The sequence below is a fragment of the Ischnura elegans genome, chromosome 5 (assembly GCF_921293095.1).
Source record: "Ischnura elegans chromosome 5, ioIscEleg1.1, whole genome shotgun sequence".
Lineage (NCBI taxonomy): Eukaryota > Metazoa > Arthropoda > Insecta > Odonata > Coenagrionidae > Ischnura > Ischnura elegans.
In genome coordinates, this window is record NC_060250.1 from 86090526 (window position 1) to 86112488 (window position 21963).

Consider the following 21963-nt stretch of genomic DNA (forward strand, 5'->3'; position numbering starts at 1 on the left):
TGTACGCTTGAAGGGAGATTAGACTATGGCCTAAAGTCATTTTAAGCCCTCTATTTTTCGGGAGAAATCAAATTTATTTACCTATCCGTTCGGCTAATTATTTATCTTATTTCACCGTTTATGTCGGATCTGGAAAATACAGAACGGAAGATGATGTTCTCCGGGTGCTGGGAAAGTGAAAAGATTAACACAACGAACTTGGAGAATCGTGTCAAATTCAAATGGAATACTTTCATTTCCCTAAAAGTAAATATTCACAATGGTGATTTTCAGCTTTCGCTCGTGGGACTTGGATATAAAAGAAAAAAAAACGAAATCAATTGCGGGGTCTGATTTTCTGACTACGACGGTAGAGTTTTTTGTGTTGCTGATTTTAATTGGAAGTTAATTTCTAAAATTTTAATACTGACGGAGAAGTATCAAGGTTTGAGTAAAATCTATTCCTATTTTTTTCTTCTGAAAAATCTCTCTATTGACCACTTAATTATGAAGTCGAGGTTTCAAAATTGGCTTCAGATTTTGGTCACTGCGCAGCCCTGCTGAGCGCTCTTAATTATTTTTCTCCGAGTTTATCCCAAGGAGGTTCAATTACAGTGGAGGCGATGCTGTTGAGGGTCTCTTTGTTTGCTTGAAGTAGCATTATCTTGGTTTAAAATTTATGATCTCCACTCTATTCGACAGCCTGTGGCCTATTACTTTGGTACAGTGCTCGCCGTCAAGATTAGCAATTGATACATGATAGTTATCTTATATTGCACGTGTCGAAAAATAAATCACGGAAATGGATTTAATGGCATCGTTCCTGAGGGTTCAATAAAGAAATTCGTTATGTTTTTGCCAAGATATGCGTACCCTAACCTTACTAGTCACCCGAACGCCCTCCAGTCTCCTGCATTTTTTCATTCTGCTCTTGTTTTATCCACAGCCAATTTCCCGCCATCGTGTTAATAAGATTTCCGTCTAACTCTATCTATTTGGGACTTCGATTACGCACTTATACTCCCTCCATCCACTTCACCATTGTGGTTCCCCCATCAACTCGAACCACTGACGCCCAACTTTTAACATTTTCATCTCAGGAGCCCATTCATGACATGCATTTCAGCTGGGTGTTTGGGGTTAACACATTTGCAGAGCGACTCATGAGGCGCGTGAGGCAGGGATGGGCATGATTCGTCTTCATGAATCGCGAATCATGATTCGCGAATCACAAACTGTGGTTTGTGATTCGTGATTCGGATCATTTTTTTTTCGTGATTCGTGAACCGTGAGTCGACTCTTTTTTTACTAGTTGAGGTGATTCGTGAGTCGAATATTTGTGATGCAGCTCACGATTCACTGACGAATCACGAATTAATTTCACTGCTGTATACGTACAAGTCAGAAGTGCAACCACTCGGATAATTCAAAAATATATTTTGCACTGTAAATTCATTCAAATGTGACTTTCAATTGTTTTGAACAAGATGACAAGATAGAAATGAAATTTGAAAATAGCAAGACACAAGACAAAGAAAATGTCAAGAAGGCAGTCTGGAGAAATGGCCAGTACCAGTAAGTTGTTATTGCAGTTTATGCTTACCTATAATTCTTACTCTACTTTTATTAATCATTTCACTAATTCAAATTCGTAAACACTACAAAGTGATTTTTATAATAGAATTCGTGTCATTTCAGGTGAGGTAAATCATGGTCTTAGTGATAACGTTGCTGAAGGTGGTACCAATTACCGTGCCCCATCGAATTTTTTTTTTTGATGGAAAATTTTTCCAAATTGTAAGTCAATCTGAGAAATATATTTCTGCCCAATGTCAGCTTTGCTTGCCTGTAAACAAAGTGGTTAAAGGAGTGGTAGGCAGCACTTCAAATTTTACTCGGCATCTTAAAGTACGAAAAAATGATCAACTTTTTATTGACAACAGTATGATTGATTCCAAATTTATTAAAATAATGCATTATCATTACTTTTTAGTTGGTTCACAACGCATTACAAAGTTATAACGAATATAAATCACAGAAGAATGCCAAACGGACTGGTGAAATTCAGCAGAAGAAAATTACTAACTTTGTTTCTTCCAAATGCATGAGAGTGAAAATCAATAATGAAATGCTGAACAAAGATATAATGCTCTACATTATTCATAGCATGAAGCCTGTCCGCACTGTGGAAGATGAAAATTTTATGCGAATGTTTCAACGTAAGTTTTCTCAGGCAAGCAAGTGGTTAAGGGAATTTATTGATTATACAATGAACTCTGTGATGGTATATCTCACATTTCTAGTGACGTCCTACAACAACTTTTTTCTAATACACTCTGTTTTTACTTTATGTGCTGATGTGTTTTATCCTTTGATAGATATTGATCCTTCGGTTCAGATCATGTCAAGGAGAACAATGGGTCGAAAATTAAACCTCATGTTTGAAAATGTAAACCAAAATTTGGCCCGCAAATTTACAGAAATTCAATTTATGACTTCTACTGCAGATATTTGGTCCACGAAACATAGAAGCTTCCTTGGTGTCACAGCTCATTGGGTAAATTGTAAAATAATATTATATAAAGCCTTTTGTGGCCTTAGCGTTATTTATTAATTGATCAAATATGCTAACTGATTTATGTTTCCAGATAAATGATGAAACATTGACTCGTGAAAGTGCTGTTTTATCATGTGTTCGATTTAAAGGTACACATGATTACAAGAATATAGCAGACACTCTACTCAATATTTTCATCAGTTTTGGGTTAAACAATGAGAAAGTTACCACAATGATTACGGATAATGGGTCTAACTTCGTAAAGGCATTCAAAGAGTTTGGCTGCAGTGAAATAATAAATATAGACAGCGATGGTAATAACTTAAGACAATAATACGATACTATTATTGACGAATTTCTTACAGTACAATTTATGCATATAAATTCAATGTCTTTGCTGAATCAGTTTTCGTATTGCTTACAGATTTGCCCATGCATGAAGATGATAGCGACATTGAAGAGCTTTGCATTGATCTGAATTTTGGCTCAATAAATATGGCATGTGAAGATCTAGAAGAAGACAGGTTTTTACCCAAACATTTGCGGTGTTTTTCTCATACATTATCCTTAATTGCAACAACAGATTTGACAAAAATTCTCAAGAACTCTCCATCTTTAGTTAATCGCTTGCACAAATCTGTAATGGCAAAGTGTAGTTATATCTGGAATGCATCACGTAGGCCTAAATCTTCAGAAATGATTACTGAAATTCTTGATTGTAGTCTCGTATACCCTTGCCCTACTCAGTGGAATTCACTGTTTGATGCGGTTTCTCAAATTGTAAAATTGAGGCTAAAAATGAGTGATGTGTTACGGAAACTGGACATGAAGCAATTATTCTCTGATACAGAATTTGACTATATGGAAGAATTCATTGCTTGCTTGCGACCATTTGCACAAGCCATTGATGTGCTTCAAAGTGGGCACAGCTGTTTCTATGGACAACTTCTACCCACATTATTTTCAATACGCAAGAAACTTGCGGATCAGCTGGAGAAGCCACTGCTCTATACTTTATATTTAATTCCTGAGTTGTTGACCGCTCTGAACACTCGTTTTGGCAAATATTATAATCTATCTCCAGAAGTGAATGATGCAATACTGGCAGCAGCATTCCACCCTCAGTTCAAAATGCTTTGGTTGCCAAATAATGTGAGTGATATTGATAGTAAGCGAATTACTAACCTGTGCCTAAATTGTTTGGAAGAAGTCAAGAATAATGGCACACCATCTATCCACAGTAATAGTGAAGAGGACTCAGATTTTTATGTTTTAGCCTCACCAAGTAAAAGCAAGACGTCTCGAAGTCAGTTAGAGTTTGCTTCTTTTATGGCTGATTCAGATAAAACCTTCAAATGTTTTACTCAGGGCTATCCTAATATTCGTTAACTTTTTATTAAATACAATACCCCAATATGTTCTTCTGGTCCAGTGGAGAACCTATTTTCATGGGGTAACTTTATTTTGAAACCAGAAAGATCAAAAATGTCGGACAAGGTGTTTGAGAAGTTAATATTTCTGAAAGGCAATCAACCATATTGCTGTCTCTAATAAGTTTTTATATGATATTGTTTTTTTCTTGGGTTTCCAGCCGAGTGAGAAAATTCGTGGCTAATGTTTTTCGTAATGTACTCGTTACTTAATGTAACACTCTTCCATCGTCCTCTGAGCAGAAATGAACTGCAGGCCTTCCCTTCTGCGATTATATCGCTGTTCAATCCGGGGGGCATTGTTGTCATCTTCTGTCCACTATTTTTTTTAATTAATGGTTTCTATGAAGAGAATGGAAACAACCATCTCCGGGCCATGTTTTTAAAATTATTTGAAGTTTTTAATTTCATATCCCGAGGCAGTATGCTGAATGCCTCGATAGCAACGTTTGTAATTTTTTTTAATAATAAAAAAATAGATGAATTGATCGCCAACCTATGATTCTAAATTCCTTTTTTCCTCTTACAATTAGGGATATTAATAGAGGTTAATATGTCCAATACGAGTGAATCAATGTATATCATAGGTAGCTCCATGTTGGTTTAAGGACGTGAAGGTAACCCAACTAACGGCATATTTTTGCATTCTTACTTTGCTAGATTTATTTTTTTAATAGTGCGGTTTAGACTAGTACATTATTGCCAACTCTTTTTCATGCATGATATGTAGTGCATGTTTGGTGAGAATTCACCCCCTGCCACACACCTTTATTTTGGCTTGCAGGATGTTGATGTACAGAAATTCTGGTAATTTATGATATCCCGTTGATTCACACTGCATCTGCACAAGTTTTAATTAACAGGCGAAAAAATTGGTATAGGTTCCCAATTATGGGACCAATGTTCATAATGTGACCATTACTTAGTGTTATTGTCAATCTGAAATGGCACAATGATTTTCCTTAAAATATGATTCGTGATTCGTGAACCGCACGAATCATATTTTAAGGAAAAAATCACATGATTCATGATTCGAGATTTGAATCAAATTTCCAGGCGTGAATCGTGATTCGTGCGTCGAATCTAATTTCTTCCATGATTCGTGATTCGTGACTCGAATCAATATTAGGTGATTCGTGCCCAACCCTGGCGTGAGGCTAGTGGTCCAGTTCTAGCTTCTCATTACTCCTCATGAAAAACTTTTGACCTTGCCCTGGCTAAGCACCTACAGTTTATATGACGGAAGATTTGGAACAAATAAAAGCGCCGACAAACACCATGCTAAATTTCAAATCATGAATTAGATCAAATTCTAATTTTACACAATGGACGCCAATTCACTCACGCCTAACATTTAAGCTGAAACCGACTACCAAAGCCCTATTCCGAACCGGTGATATTGGTTTCCAGGGCAGCAAGAGAGAAAAACGGCTGAGTCAAATTTAACTTCGTGTCAGGGGACGATGTAGGTACTTCTCATGAAATAGTGATAGATACTGAACGCCACCGGCCGGTCCATAAATGTTTAATGAAGAAGGCTGAGTCAGGACGTTATGTGGCGAGTTTCTTATGCAATTTAACGAGAGGTCAGTTACGTGGAGTAGCAGAGTTAGGTCGGGATTCGTCTGAAACAGCCTTATTTTCCTGACTTAACGACCATTGTATACAAGTACATTGGTAAATTCAAAATATAATTCAAAACCTGCAACATTTCAACAACAAATTTATCCTTTAAAACAGTGTAATATAACACGTAGTTCTCCTGGTGTAACACGTCAAAATACCATATTTTCAAAAATATGAACACACTTGACAATTACTCTAAATTTCCGCACACAATCAAATTGTATTCTAATCGTCAATGCTGACATATGACACTCTCCTTTTCCCGTTCTAAAGGCCGTTTTACACGGTGAATTTTCATCCGAATGATTATTCAAATGATCTTACGAATGACCATCATTCACCGTGTAAAACGAAATGTCCTGTATTCGAATGATCATTCGAATGAAATTTCAAGCGTGTTCTAATTTGCTAGGATGATTTCCGTGAATGATATGAACGCACGGCGTCCATCTTGCCACTAGCACCACCTCGGAATTTTAAGATCATATATAAAAACGTTGGAAGCATAGTAACCCATGCGATAGCAAAAATTATTAATATAAACTTTGAGATAACGTAAATTCACAAACATCAATTCTCTTAATCAGGAAATTCGGGAAAACGCATGGGGCATTTTTAAGAACAAAAACATCGTTTTTCTTTAAGATTGCATCGATCTTGTTTAATTCGCAATTATTAAACTATGTTTCATGATTTTAACACTAACGCTTGGGGTGGGAGTCCCAATTAATGACAAAATTTCTGTTTATTAGGTGAACACATTCCAACGAAAACGAGCCGTTAAATCATGTTGGCCCACCTATGAAGTCACGATATAGACTACCAGTCAAGGGGCATAACCCATAAACTAGCCCATGACTGTCACAGTCGATTTTCTTCCCCAGCATCGATATTTATAAAACAGTGAAATCTCTGTGGTGACTAACTAAAACCTTTAACTGCAATTACGCGCAATACCCCATAAGATATCTTGAGAGCATTCATAGCCTTGCGGGAATTAGGAAGTAGCAAGCATTGAAATAACACTGATCCAACTTAATGGTAGAAAGTATGAGGATACTGAAGCGCACTCCTTCGGAAATAGACCAGGCCCCTTCCTTTTTTCTCTTCCTCGTACCTTTCTTCTCTTGCACAGGAATAACCTTTGTTCGACAGCATTGTGCAGTCTGTGCACCTGACGGGACCCCAAGCATAAGAACTAATTGTCAATCGGGCTTCACCCTATCAGAGCCTTTGCTCTAAACTTATTGTGTTTTTTCTAGGCGCTGGACGCTGCGGCGTCTATACGGGATTTGTCTCCCAAAGTTAGGATTTTTGCGAGCGAGAAACTACCTAAAGTTCTTCCCAAAATTCGTTTTTCACTTACTTTTTCATTTACTGAATTAGAAAGGAAAAGACCATTTGAAGATTTTCCTTCGGATCATGTTCTAGAGCGCACTACCTAGAAACTTTATCTTGGTTGCACTGGAGTGAAAACAACTTACTTCGTTATGGGATTACAAAACACACGGCAGCAGCGATTTCTTAAAGTGGTTTTCCGCTATCCATTACGTGCCGTTTTAATCCCTCTCATTATTTAGTACGTTATGCCCCACCGAAAGTCAAAGCAATACAAAATTATATTCAAGCGCACATGTGAAAGAAGCATTCCGTCGTCTGCGACTTCCACAACAAATCATGTTACCAGAAACGGTCAGAAATATCGTTAGAATCGACATGCACCATCGATAGTCGCAGCAGTGCGCATCGTTTCTGCGCAGAAAATTCGCCGAATTCATTCACCGTGTGAAGTAGTCACGGCGAATGAATTTGATTCAAATGATCATTCACCGTGTAAAACGGCCATGAAGAGCCGAAAATTACGACTTCAGTTCAATACAGCCGATACTCACTAAATCTCTTTTCCCTCACATATTTTGTTTTCACCTGATTCATTAGATTAATAATGAGAATTCAACCGCGAGAACACTTACAGGACAAATAATAATTAAGTGATGATATTCATATAATAATATGGATTTGATTTAACACTTTTGTAATTATTTCTGTAAATAAAGCACTAAAATTTGAGGTACTCACAATGTAGAATTTAAAAAGAAAGCTATCACTTTAATGGCTTATGCCAAGCTATTAGGCATATATGAGCCAGAGTGACGAACGTAAATAGATTATTCAAACTTGAAGGTTCCTTGGCATTGGAATGGATACTTGGTTGAGAGAGGTTAGATAAAAATAAATATTGAAGTAAAGAGTCGGTCGATATTGGACGGAAACTTATCGAGTCCGAAAGATAAGGCCAGTGAATATCAGATGGCAAACAAAGCTGCTTCGTAGTTCTGCGGAGACAGAGGCAGGAGATTCGCTTTACGCCAGGCAGAAGAATTTTCCGAGCGAAACGGAAAAAAATAACGAATCAATTTTCCGGTCCAAATAACTCAAAGCACCCACAGGTGAAAATTGAGGACAAGGGCCCTCCAACCCAGATAAACGCAAGTATTAACTTGCGGATGTGACCAAGGATCAGATTTCTGAATCCCTATGACTTTATCGAAGAGCCGAGAATCTAACGGTGAAGAAATACGCCTTCGTCCTAAACAACGGTGTTGCCTTCCCCATAAACTCTCCATTTCCCCGATAGATTTCGACTTTCCCTTGCTTTTACCCTATTTTTCTCAGCTTTTACTACTTTGTTGCGACACAAAAGCATCTGCCAGCAGATGAGCAAACAAGCGAACACCAACCCGATAACATCCAAACGGGTTATCCAGGCGAGTGACATCACAACATGGTAACATGGTCACAGCGGCGAAATGTCGAGGGAGGTAGGGCTTACTCGGACCAGGAGGGATTAAAAATGCAACAGCTAAAAATAGACAGATATCATTCGGTAGATCGGCTCTACATCCAAATCTAATTTTAAAACATTAAGAACACAAAACAACATTGGTTAATCTACGGCGTGAGATACGTTAAATAATTGAAATTTATGAATACAATGAATACTTAATTTGGAGTGTGGAAGCTCAAGGGTAAGAGCATTGAACTGCTGACCAAAGGGTCCCAGGTTTAAATCCCGAATAAACCCTTCGGGCATCCCAAACAAAAATCCTCGAAGTGCAAGGTAGTTGAGGAAAAGAAAATTGCCCCCTACAGTGAACCTCTGAGATTCATACATACGTGGATTAGCCCGGGATAAGCTCTGCCCTCACCCACTAAAACCAACCCACGGATTGCATCATTGAGTGAGATATGAATATTTAAAGAGGGTAACCAGGATTCTATTCATGCAATATTTGAAATTATACATTTTTCCACACACACACGAGGTGAGATGATGACACCGCAAACATGAGACAAGAGAAATTAACTAAACATTGAAGCACTTTCGCACTCAACTCTAAGGAAGAGATTTTATTCTCCACCTAAAATGTGGAAATCAGCCTAGAAAATTCTGTTAAGGAAAACTTATAAGAAAGATTCATCGAGCAACGAGTCATCTTAATGAAGTCAGTGTTATAATGTAAACTTTTTTTCCACTAGTTCGAAATGAAACGCCAAATTTAAATAGATTCGAACGAAACATATGAGGGCTCGAGCCAAAATAGACACTAACTATCAGGGAGGTAATCCACTTCGATTTATTTAAATATTTTAATGGCACCAGCAAATAGCACCCAGCAAATGAGAGCAGATTGAGGGATCAATGCCAAGAGAACTTGCATCCTACTAACTTATATGGACTTAAAATTCAAGAATTACGACTGTGAAAATCCCTCACTCAGAATAGCTGAAATTTGTGACCAAAGAGCACAGCTTCCGAGTTGAACTAGTTCAGAGCACTCCACTAGGAAAATCACCCGTCGGACAAAACAAAATAAACAAAGGGAAGAAGGTGGCCGCAGGCGATCACGAAGAACGCCGAAAGGGGAGGCGAAATCTCGGCGTGTGTTAAAAATAGAACACCACGCACACTACATAAGGGGACCGGCTCGTGTTGAGAGAGCGCAGAAAAAAAAAGGTTTGGGGAGGGGCAGGGCGTCTGGACGAGGGGCATCAGAGAGCAAGAGATGAGGAGGAAAGACAAAGGAACAGGATTCCCAGGTTCAAGTCTCGTTCATGGGACAGGAAAGGAGGAGGAGAAGAGACGGGAGCAAGTATTCCACCCCCTCGCTGACCACATCCGAAAGACCGATTTACAGAAAAAACATAGCATTAACGAAAACACTTTCTCCGACGCGGGGTTTCGATACGACCTTTCTCGATTTCCAAAATGGTCCGCCTACCAACCTCTACACTCAACCACAAACGCACGAAAGACCTCAATGGTCTATCGCCTAACAATCTATCTATCCATAACTATCTGTGGTAATTATAACATACTCCTCTCCCTTACTTTCTTCACCGGATATCTAATAAAATTCAATTCCGCTCTTTTCTTACCCTCTTTATAATACAGGCGATTAGCTTTCGTTCAGAAAAGTATGTGTAAAGGGCAGTTCGAAAAACGATTCTAAAAAAACTGTTCAACTGTTCAAATGTTTACTGCTAAGAATATCTGTTGAGACTCGGGAATTACTATCCAAGGGTTTTTGAAAACACCCATAGCTGAGTATGTAAATAGAAGTCCGCGATATCCACCGCCTAGGATAGAAAATTTTCACTATTAGCAGCCTTAGAAGTAAAGAGAGGAATATTGCTTCAACAAAATATAAAACAACTTTTTTTCTCACAGCTAAGTGTTACATAATCCTACCAATCAAAATATTTCATCCCACAAATTATTTCTTCCTATAAATTAACAAAAAATATTTAATTATGACTATTCGAGCTGTAAATGGAGGAGGACATATCAAAATAATCCGAAAACTGGACAATTGGAAGCCAAACGATTTAAAGTTCATTGTAATCCACAAACGGCATCATTTTTAAGGCATATGAACTCTACATATTCCTCTCCATTTCTGTCTACACCGAATATCTAATAAAATTCAATCCCGCTTATTTATTTCCCTCTTACAAACAATTTTTTTCTTAGAATATCTGTTCTCACCCATATTTTTTCAGTATCGCCAATTCCTCATAGATACAACTTTCTTGATATAAGACCGATTGTTGAGGCAGGTAATTCTTTGATGTACCGTTCCCACCTTCGCTGAATGTTGCCCGATTTTAATATTTCTAATCCCCTTTGCATCGCCGTAAGGTGCCAATTATCTTTCCTTTCTTTTTACCCTTTTGCCTTCCGACAACTCTCGAAAACTAATCCTTCGTTTCATTCAGCCCTTCTTGTTTTGTCCAATTACCCAGATGTTCCAAGTTTTACATCTAATACTCAGCCTCTATAGCATTTATTTTGAAGCTTTGTAGACATCATCGGACCAAATACCGATTCTCGGAGGATTGAGAGGAGGGGAGTAGCAATATCCATTAATTTATCCGATTACATGGGTTGTTGTTGAAATGGGAACCACATTTTATACGGTTTTGTATTTTCCACATTGTAACTATTGATATAAATCCTGTATAAGTAGATCCGTTTTCAAAATATGTATGTGAATTCAATGTTTTTTTTGTTATTATACAGAATATTCTTGTGGATTAACACCATTACTTACAGCTAAGTAATGTAAGAACTGTAAGCTCTAAAATTAACCATTACTTAGATCTAAACATATCGAGGAAATCACCCAGAGTAAAAATCAGTGACTGAAACAAATCGTGGATTCCAGTAAAAAAGTATCAACTTTCCGAAAGTGTGGACTATGCTATGGAAAAACGCTGAGTAAAGGCTATCGTTAAACAGGCGACATTATTGAACTAAAACCAGCCATGTAACCACCTCATGCCATCACAGGGACCAGAGTTGGGCTTCCTTCTCGGGAGAGATGCCCACCTCTCCCCTCCCCCTAATACCAGCACACAACGTTCTTTCCCGCCGCGGCGGTCGAGACATACAATCCCACCCCCACCCCGGCCCCAGACTCGCTGCCCAACTCACGGCTCACATGGCAACAGTGGTGAGGGGCTCTCAAAGAAGGAACTCCTTCCTCACTCGGTTTACCTGGCCGCGCTTCCCTCCTCCTCCGAATACTTCTTGCCGCTTCTTACCCACCTGAGGAAGGGGGGTGTGAGGAGTGAGGCGAGGGGGCAGGCATACACAGGTTGATGGGGCATACGCACACAACACGAGGTTTTCAGAAACGAGAGTAGAGTAGGATCTCCCTTTACCACAGGTTGTTGCTCCACGGTGGATGGGGATGAATGCACGAATGACGATAGTTGTGGATGGGACATTTAAAAAAATCGGTAATAATAAATTAGAAAACATCAACGCATCAGTATATGTATCAGGAAATTACGCCGAAAAGTTATGAGGGCCTTGTCGGCCTCGGTAGCGGTGAGGTTAAGTCCTCGCCTGCCAAACCGTAGGTCGTGGATTCGAATCCCGCCTGGGTAGCTCGTCCCTATCCTGAGCAAGGATGTGTTGTGTTGTACTTTCTTAATCCTCCGTTATAAAGACATAATGTGCTGTTTACGGTGCAGTTGGAAATAAAATAAATAAATAAAAAATCTCTAAATGGGATTGATTGCACAATCGTATTGTTGATACTCGCTCATATCTCACGATTAATTAAGCTAAAACTTTAAACCTTCCAGACAATTATAATTGCGCACTTTTGTCCAAATTTAATTATTTAATGCTTTTAAAAATCCAGAGTATCAAATATGATGTCGAAAAGGCTGGATACCCAAGAAAACCAGTTTCCATGCAAAGTGAATCCAAAATTATATTTGCGTTGCCATAGCTCAGTAACTAAGGAGTTGCGACTCCATGTTTATGGAAAAAATGCTTCAAATTGTCCCACCAACCACCTTCGGAAATATTGCAGATTCCTCCTGAAATAGGTACGAATTATATATAACTGATCGAACTAATATATAGCATCAGGTATTGCGTCTAAAAATATTTAAGATGATCTGACAATTGAATATCGGGATATGGAATTGGGGAGGTTTTAGCTAAGCCCACCAAATGAGTTTGCTGACAAAGGAAAAGTCATTCGACGATTAAAGGAATGGCGGTTCACAACCAGGCGCCAAAGGAGGACAGAAGAGAACAACATACACGAAATTTAAAAACTCGTCCAGGAAGGCACACAGGAAGTAAAGATTTGGCTTATTTATAAAGCGATTCCTTATTAATAATCTCAGAAATGCCAATAGAATATACATGCCTGACATACCATGTCAACGAAACTTAACTAATTTTAAGTAGTTATTAAATATCTATATACGGTTTTTATGGTTCAGTAATTTATTAGAAAAATGAAAAATAGTATATATTGACATAAGGACAACGGAAGTTTACATGGTGAGAGTAAAATTAAGGGGAATACATTACACAACAAAAAGATTAGAAAACTTCAACATGCGAACATAAAAACGCAGAATCTTTCATTGAAATTTTGACTCGAACCGTGCTGCTGGAGTCGACAATGAATTATCCTAAGCAAAAAAGTTCAGATAATATGACCAGAAAAGCAGACAGATTAGTTAAATATATGACATGAATACGTGCGCGGAGGTAGTTCGGCATCAGCATGCGGAGTACATGGTATGTACTCCATGCGGAGTACATACCATGTACTCCGCATGGAGTCTTCATGAGCGTAAGACGGGAGGTGAACCTGAATATGCACTAAAACATCGAGGAGTGCGTGGCCAGGGTGATTTTTTTACGGCCTATGATTTACTGAAGTTCTTAGTTCGAGAGAAAACAAAGGTGTCAGAGACAGCATTAGCGACTTTCGTGGCTTCAATTTTTTTGTCATTTTTAGAGAGGACGACGTTGGATGACAGCTGCATGTCTTGTTACAGTGGCTAATAAATAAATGTGAACGAAAATGCAAACGAGTGAAACTTCCAACAAAATCTTGTATGATATGCGGCACGACGAAGTGAAAGTTCATAATATTAATTGAATTAAACATTTATGCAATACCCAGGATTTATTCGAACACGACGCAATCACTTACATTGCTACAATTATAAAGGAGCACTTGATAATGTTGTTGTAGCCACGGAACGCTTCGTGTTCGAATAGATCCTGAGGAAATATTGAAATGTTTCATTTAACTAATTAGGTCCAGCTAAATACTTTGAACGTAGGTGATAGAGCACTGCAATGATGCTGAGTTCTTGTTTACTTCCCACTCATACTCACATTAATTCCCACGGAGATGAAGCCGGGGGAGGGAGAGCAGGAAGAAAACGACATAGGTGAAACAAGAGGGGAGAAGGCGGTTGAGCGATGCGATGGGATTCGAGAGAAAGTGACTCCGTGATTGAGGAGTTCGGAGAGGAAGCGCACAGGTGTTGAGGAAGAGAGCAGGAGAGGCCTCGCTGAGGAAGGGCGGAGAAAGGGCCGAGGGGGAAAAGGCACGCGGAGGGGCAAGGGAAGGTGTCCCTCTGAAAGGAAAAGCTAGATTAGGGAAGAAAAAATGAGACGGGGAGGAGATATGGGCAGAGAGACTGAAGGGAAGGCACTATCCCACCAGCAGGAGGGGGCCGAGGAGTTCCCACGGGCCAAGTGCATAGTGATGGACCTTACGAAGGATAACAAAAAATGCGTCGGGTAGGTAAAAAAAAAACTATAAGGGGGGAAAACTAGGTCATGCGCAACAAGGGAAAGGAAGGAGAGAGAGTCTAGGATGCCCTCAGGGGAATGAACACCTTTTTAATAAAAGGGAGGAATAGAACAAGATGCATTTCATTGTACTGAAACTCTTTGGGGAAGAAGATTATATTTTCTTGATCGGGTTGGGCCGTGTGGTGTATGGGATGGGAAAAAAAACCATCCGAACATCTCATGCACACGACGGATACCAAAAAAATTAGAAAGGGGCATTCGAGATGAAGACCGCCACGGACTTCCTTTCCTAAACAAATGAGCAACCCTCACAATACTACTGAAGTCCTCACGGCCCGATACCTGGAAATGTAGGGCAAACGAGGCAGGTGGGAGAAATTACGTACCTAAAGAAGATACGAGATGAATACGTTAATTCTCATCAAGATGATATGTCAGTGGCCTCAGAACTCGTCCGGGATTCCTAAAACTACTCCGAAATATAGAAAACCACAATTTTTATGCTAACGAAGCAAATAATTATAAAATATTCAATATGATGGAAATATAAGACAAAATATCAGTCACAAATAAAAGATTTCATGTATAAGGTCGATTGAGTCTCATTGTACATACGCTAACAATGCGTTTACCTGCCACTTGAATCTCATAAAGAATTGGCATGAGCTGCAAATGTAACTGAATTTTTAAGTCCATAGCTGAATCTTTATAGAAATACTAAATCTTAAGAGCATCTCTAATTTTTTCAAAAAGAAAGAATGCAATGTGACACGTGGTGTTTGTTAGCTTAATTATACGCTTGAACAAATTGAAAAAAAACTCAGTAAGTCGAGGTGCACGAAAAAATTGTATATTGCAACGGGATTGATAGCTAATACCCATTTTTTCCTATTTTTGAAATCTACGTGGGGTTAATTTTCCAAAAGTTTGGCAAGAATAACACATTCAAACTTTCTCTTGATTTTTCAGTATTATGATCCGTATCACGACGTGAGCCTTCACTGAAGACATTCCAAGAATATTTTCTCTTTCTTACAGGAAGACATTTCAGTTTCTTTAAAAGCAAATATGACCACGATGTGATCTTATTAGGATAAGTTCATCTTTTGTGGATAGAGAACACAACTATTCCCATCAATTTGTCGAGGATTATCAAAAGATGGAATTCATCTACCTCATATCTCTCACCCTCGTAAACCAATTCACGGAAATCCTCTCAGCAGCTAGGCATATCCATTTTCATCCATAAGTATTCAGGGAAATGGATTGCTGAAGAACAACTTGCGCACCAGGATTGTAATAGTCGCAAGGACGTAAAAAGCGAGAAAGACCACAGAAAGAACTGTTACTACCATGATGAAGATTGAAACGATTTGGTCATAACGAAAATATTTCTTTGGAGGATGAATCTCCACGAACTTAATTCGCTTAATAGAGCAACGTTCCCAGTGTATCCACCACTAACACGCAGTAAAATGGAAGGAGGAAGCTATAACTCATACTTTACCCCATGCGACTTCCACGAAACTATTAGCAGTTTCACAGAATTTTGCGTGGGAATAGACACTCTTGCTTCCACGAGTGAGTGTACACAAATTTAAATGAGATGATTAAAGTGCAAATATAAAAGTACGCCAGTTTTATAGTTTATGTGTAGTTTTTAAAATGATTACATCTAAATCTATCAACAGTTAACCTAATTATGATACTTAGATATCAAAAATCCCATGAAAAATCTTCTAAAACATTCACGACATTATAATAATCTAATTTAAGGGAGAGAATGCCTTAGAGATTACGTTCAAATAGCGCCTTACCAATTCAGTCGCTAAATAGACAAGGCTCATTTCATTGTAAACATACTCAACCTGAATTCAGGCATAGATTCAGGCATCAACTACACATCCACATCCACAGGCTACCCATCTAGACCACCACTAACAGACGGTCCAAACGGTCATTTCGTCGGGTCCTCGCATCGATAAATATTTCAGATTTGCTTCAATAAATAAAATACGAATGGGCTTAATAACAAGAACCTCCACACGAAAATTATGAAATCCTTTGGATACAACATAAAAAAATATTGATATCTCAATCGGTTTTGTTGCAGCAAAGCCATGAAAGCGTTGCATCTGTGCGCCAAACAGAAAAATAAGCTGAAATTCCGTATCTGAGCGCTTTCTGAAATTAACTTAACCATTAAAATAATTCGCAGGTCATTTATCAACGCAAAAATGAAAGAGCTTTAATATGAGGTAACTGGCTGTAAAATCTAATCATCGGTCTTTGAAATAATGGTGTTCAAACGTGGGTGACAGAATTTTGCATCGGTTGGCAGGGTGTATGGCAAGGGGTGAGTATTTCTGCCTGATATCCACTCCGATACATGTAGGTACTACCGAGGAGACACGTGCGATTATTTAGAAGAGGTTAGTTCACACCATGCATGCACCATTATTTTCGCTAACTACGACAGTTTACGGGTCCAAATTGACATAAATCATAAATTTGGTTAATGCAAAAATGCAACGCATAATTCGACTATTTTGTACTATTGGACATATTATTCAATAATATTAAGTTAAATAGATAAACAAATGAAAATTCCGACGAAAGATCACTTTTTTTATATTCCTCTCAAGAAGAAAAACAGATAGCCCAACGAGGGCCCCTAAAGAACGAGAAGGAAGAGAAGATACGATTCTTTCAATTGCTATAGGAAGAAACCGTGGTTACAACATGACATTTCTTTAGACGTTATCGTCTTACCTCTCTCCTCATACGTATTTCTTTCTGGCGTTATACTGCTCGATACCACTGATATACCGTTATTATAATAGCCATGACTAGACTCTTAAGCGCAGCATCAATTATGAAATAATGACCATTCAATTGGCATTTTATACTGCTATATGATTAAGTACACAACTCCCACTAAAATTCGCGCGGCCGATAATATTAATATTTAACACTATCTCTCATCACCGACATGATTTTCAGTCAATGAATTTTGCAGAAAGCATCGGTGAAGTAATTCGTAATCGTCAAGTAAAATTAAACCAAAAAAATGTAAAACTATAAACTCGATTAAGGACTTCATTCGCCAGCTGAGATTGTGAGATATTACCGACATAACTTGAAACAAATAAAGAATAGCCAAGCGATGCTTTTTTCTGTAACTGAGGCCATGTTTTAGAGCCATCGATGATTAGTTATATATGAAAATGTAGAAAAACAACCTAACCGCAGATAACGCCTCAGCGTGATCTTAATTGTTAATTCCCATTCTCTTACGATTCCAAAACACTTCAATACAATTATTCAATAGGAACTTTGGTGAGAAAAAATTTAAGAATGACTGAGTGAACAATAAGAGATTAACGAAATATTTGGCAAGGAATTGAAAAGCAAACGTTTAAAAAACAGCGAAAACATAAGATTAAGAAAAAATCATCTAAACGGATGACACTTTGCCCTTCATTAGAAAACATAGTTTAGTAGCGAATACTATGAGGTAATACGAAATATTTCTGTAAAGAGTTCAGATTTAGATACATCGGTGACGATAATGGTTGAGAATACATTCTTTATCAGTAAATATCAACCAAAATGACTTTTAAGGCAGGTTAAGAGAAATTTAAGTTAAATGCTGCTCGCATTACAACAAACTTGATAATTCAGCGTAGACTGATGGCTGAGGACACGAAATAAACTTTTATTTCCGACGTAAGTCCGTACCTACATGCTGCCAAAAGAATTTTACCAGCAAAAGCTGCAAAATACTTAGTCAAACGCCAATAACCATGAACAATACTCATCAGCTGGACGAATGTAAATTCAAACGACAAAAACGGGGAACATACGCACACAATCTATCAAGACTGTCCGCCATTGAATTAATACTGTCTACATTACTAAAAAATCATAGCGTTTTTCACCCAACAGTGGTAGCAGAACAGGTTTTCATCCGACGAATCTCTAGTGGAAAATTTACCACAGTACATTTTTAATTACACATTTACAAACTAAATTTGAAAATATTTCAAAATTATAAGATTCTAAACATTTTAGGACAGTAGAGCAAGGGAAGAAAACAATTCCTCGGCTAGCAGCGTAAATTGTGCACGTGGCCTTGAGGGGGAGATGCGCCGAGGCACAGGGCGAATCCTCACTGATGCATTTCGAAGGACAAACAACAAATCGGTTTGTAGAACCACCATGACATCGTTTTTCCTCGCGACAATTACTTAGCAAAGGTCAGTCCCAAGAATCAAACCGAGCAACGAAAAAAATGAACCGGTTTCTTCCTGTGGAACTGACGGAACTGGTTCACTGAGAGGAGAGAGTACAAAATGTCGATACCCATGTGAACACCATGCACACGGCTATAAGAGAAACACTAAGCAGTATACCACGCGGAGAAGTGGACGTGTTTTTAATTGGCTGAGCATAACAAATGATTCTCCTTTTTTCAATGATAGCCATCGTCCATAGAAATCAACGTACACTATGATGCCAGCAAGAATCAAAATTTACTACCTTACCATTGAATTCTCAATGACAACTTGGGTAATACCATAAGGTGGAGACGTTTTAGAAACCCGGCGGCATAGAAATTTCTGCCGCATGGAGGGATGCGAAATATGGCACTCCTTATTCCGACAAAATATTCCGCTAAAACATGATATGAATTTTACTATAATTATATATTCACTAAAGTATATAATTGATATTTTCACGAACAATTTTATTGTTCAAAAACTATTTAAGTGCCTACATTAGGCTTTCAAAAAAATAATTAAGTTCAAAACTAATTAATGCCGTTAGAAAAAATTAATAATGAAAAGAAAATTGACAGGAAATCGAAGATTAAAATTAATAATACAAAAAATACAAGCAGGGCTTCTGAATTTCATCACTATCTCCATTAATCTATGAAAAGTGTATTTAAGACAGTGCCCATAAAAAATTCCAGACATATTACGAGCAGTAGCATAGGTACTTCTTCCACATTCAATTACTTCATTTGGCACTAAAAAACTTGGGACGTCAATATCAGTAAAATAATAGGAAGGAGGAAAGTAGGATATCGTTTCCACAGTCTGATGCAAATCACGTTTTATTAAAATTAGCCAAGCATTTAGAAAATTATATTAAATTCGCGTGGAAATTGAATATCCGCTTCAGTAAAATTGCATAACTTGAGTATAATTTTCACATAGCCGTATGCCCTAGCGGTAGTTATATCCAAGTTGATCTTATTGGATGACATAGCTAAATTCCATGAATAAATGAAATCCGAGGGCCCACAATACGAGAATACGAAGGTCTAAAGAAGTAGGAAACGCAAGAAAATTACGAAATATGGATGACAGAGCGATGGGCGACAACTATGAGTCTAGTGGGTGCAGGTACTGGGTTAGCCAAGAGTTTTTGTTAGGTGGGGGGGGGGTCTAAAACCAGGGTGGAATTCTTTTGAAAAACAGGGTACTGAGTAGAGGGTTTTAAACTAATTTTATCACTTTTCATACTCAAAAAAACTTCATTTATCAAATATATCTTATATAAATTCATGATTTTCCAATATTTTGTTTTCTTTAATGAAGGAAATAAATTGCGTGTTTATATTTCGGGGAGGGGGTACGGAGCCCCCGGACCTCCCCACCCAATACGCCATTGGGGGAGCTAAGGGAATGATGAGAGCAGGATGGAGAAAAGAGGGAACGGAAGGCGAAACGAGGAGCATTAGTGCAAATGGGTAGGGAAGTCATCAATTTAATCAACTACATATCCTCCATCAACTACACTACACTAGTTCGGACGACCGTTAAGCTGCAACATATCGCGTCCACTTGCCGCGTGCCAACTTCACGGCAAATGGCATCATCAGAAAATGGGTCATGATAGATTATCAAGAGCATTCAGGTGGGTCAGCAACACACACCATTCAAAATAATTTGAATGTTACGACGAGATAGCTAAAGGCGATGCATTCAAAAGCATATCACCCTGTGAACCAACTCTAGGGTGTTTTCGTATTTAAAATATTTGCTGATAAATTCGGCTAATAGGGTTAGATTATTCTTTGTAATCTCAATCACAGCTTTAGTAATGTATTCAGTTCGCTTCACTGGAAGAACAGCAAGACCTCTTTCTCACAGAAGGTCATACGCAGATTATATTTTTCACAGGGAATATTCCGTTGACATATCCTCCATTTCCTAGCACATGATTACCCACATTAATCAATCTTATAGCCTAGAATTACTTCTAAAGTTACCCTTCTCTATAAACCACGTTTGTCGAAACCGTAATTTTTCCCAAAACAAATTACCGATACCAATGGCATTATGTAGGCACACATTTTTTATTTCGTTTCCTCTAATTTTTGCAAGATAAAAATTCTCAAATATGTGGTTATTTTTTCTATATTTTTTAGCACAAGCGCGTTCCGGTTGGTGTTATCTACTTAAACAATAAAACACCAGATGCCAATCAACCCTGAAAACGACGAAAAGCGGGCTGGCTACCACTGACAGCCTTGGAAAATTTTCACGGGAAAGTAACCACAGCTAGAGATTTGTAAGAGAATGAGATAATGGGATAAAATATTGGCCAAGCAGCAGATATACGAGAGTAAAATAAATTGCTTTCATAAAACGCGAATGACATATTCAGGAAGGCTGAATACAAGATCAATGCGCGATCAAGTTCTTCAAAACAAGACTCGTAATCAACATGATAATTCATAAACTCAAAAGTTGAAACAGCTAAGTAAAAATTTCTTCCTTTCATAAAGTAAAGAATTACCAATAAGTTTCACCCGCTGCTGGTTCCTTAAGCAAAAAGGTTGAATGGGAGAGAAACACCAGGACTTCTATCATCAATGAAACTTCACTAATCCATTGATAAAGGTACATTAGGTGTTTCAGGTAGCTTTTTAAACAATTTAAAGCAGAGAAAAATCTGCAACACGTCATTTACACTAATGGTAAACGTTATGTCACAACTATTTAGTGCTCTCAGGCCACGTGTCATCAATAAACACTGACGTCAAACTGCTCGAGGATTAATGAAAAAAAGAAGATAGATTATATTTTGCGCGAGAGCAACCGGATTCATTTTTATTAACTAAATCTGTGACGTCATTCGCCTTGAATAAAGTAAGAAGCTGCTCGTTTCCTCGACGGTTCATCTTTTCCTGGTGTAAACTAGTTCTGAATACATAGAAGCTAAACATAAAATGTGACGAGAATTTTCCTAAGGAAACTGATGAAGACACAGACTAGAGGAACAAAAAAACACAAAAGAAACCCATCGCTTCTTCATATTCCGGTATGCATGACACTTAACACACTTTTGCATAAAATAGTTGGAATGTGATAATTTAAAATGAGTTTTAAATCTGAGGTTAACTCCGAAAGTAACTTTTTTAAATACATTTTTCGTCTAACTCATAATGCATTCAGTCGTCAATTACAAATAGAAGCGAGCAGGGCAGTAAGCAAAATACAAATGTGATGAAGGTAGAACAATACAGATATTTACGCTATGTAACTTTGTATAATGCGCCATAATGCCTATCTTAACGTTATATCAGCACTAATAACATCAATAAATTTCAAACTCATCAACATTGATGAGTTTCTCCAGCTTGTTTTAATTTTCTGATAAAAAACCAAGCAATGCTCTTATTAGTTTCAGTAAAAATTCCCTCA

The 21963-nt window shown here is 38.0% G+C and overlaps 1 protein-coding gene and 1 long non-coding RNA gene across 2 annotated transcripts in view; one reads left to right on the forward strand and one right to left on the reverse strand.

Annotated features, from left to right (window-relative positions):
* The window catches only part of LOC124159169 (nuclear hormone receptor FTZ-F1), a 486808-nt gene that overhangs the window by 453445 nt on the left and 11400 nt on the right, over positions 1-21963 (reverse strand). The window lies entirely within an intron of this gene.
* LOC124159170 lies at positions 2016-2688 on the forward strand. Its single transcript, XR_006864914.1, has 3 exons — positions 2016-2198; positions 2358-2536; positions 2628-2688. It is a non-coding gene; the product is annotated as an uncharacterized LOC124159170 (long non-coding RNA).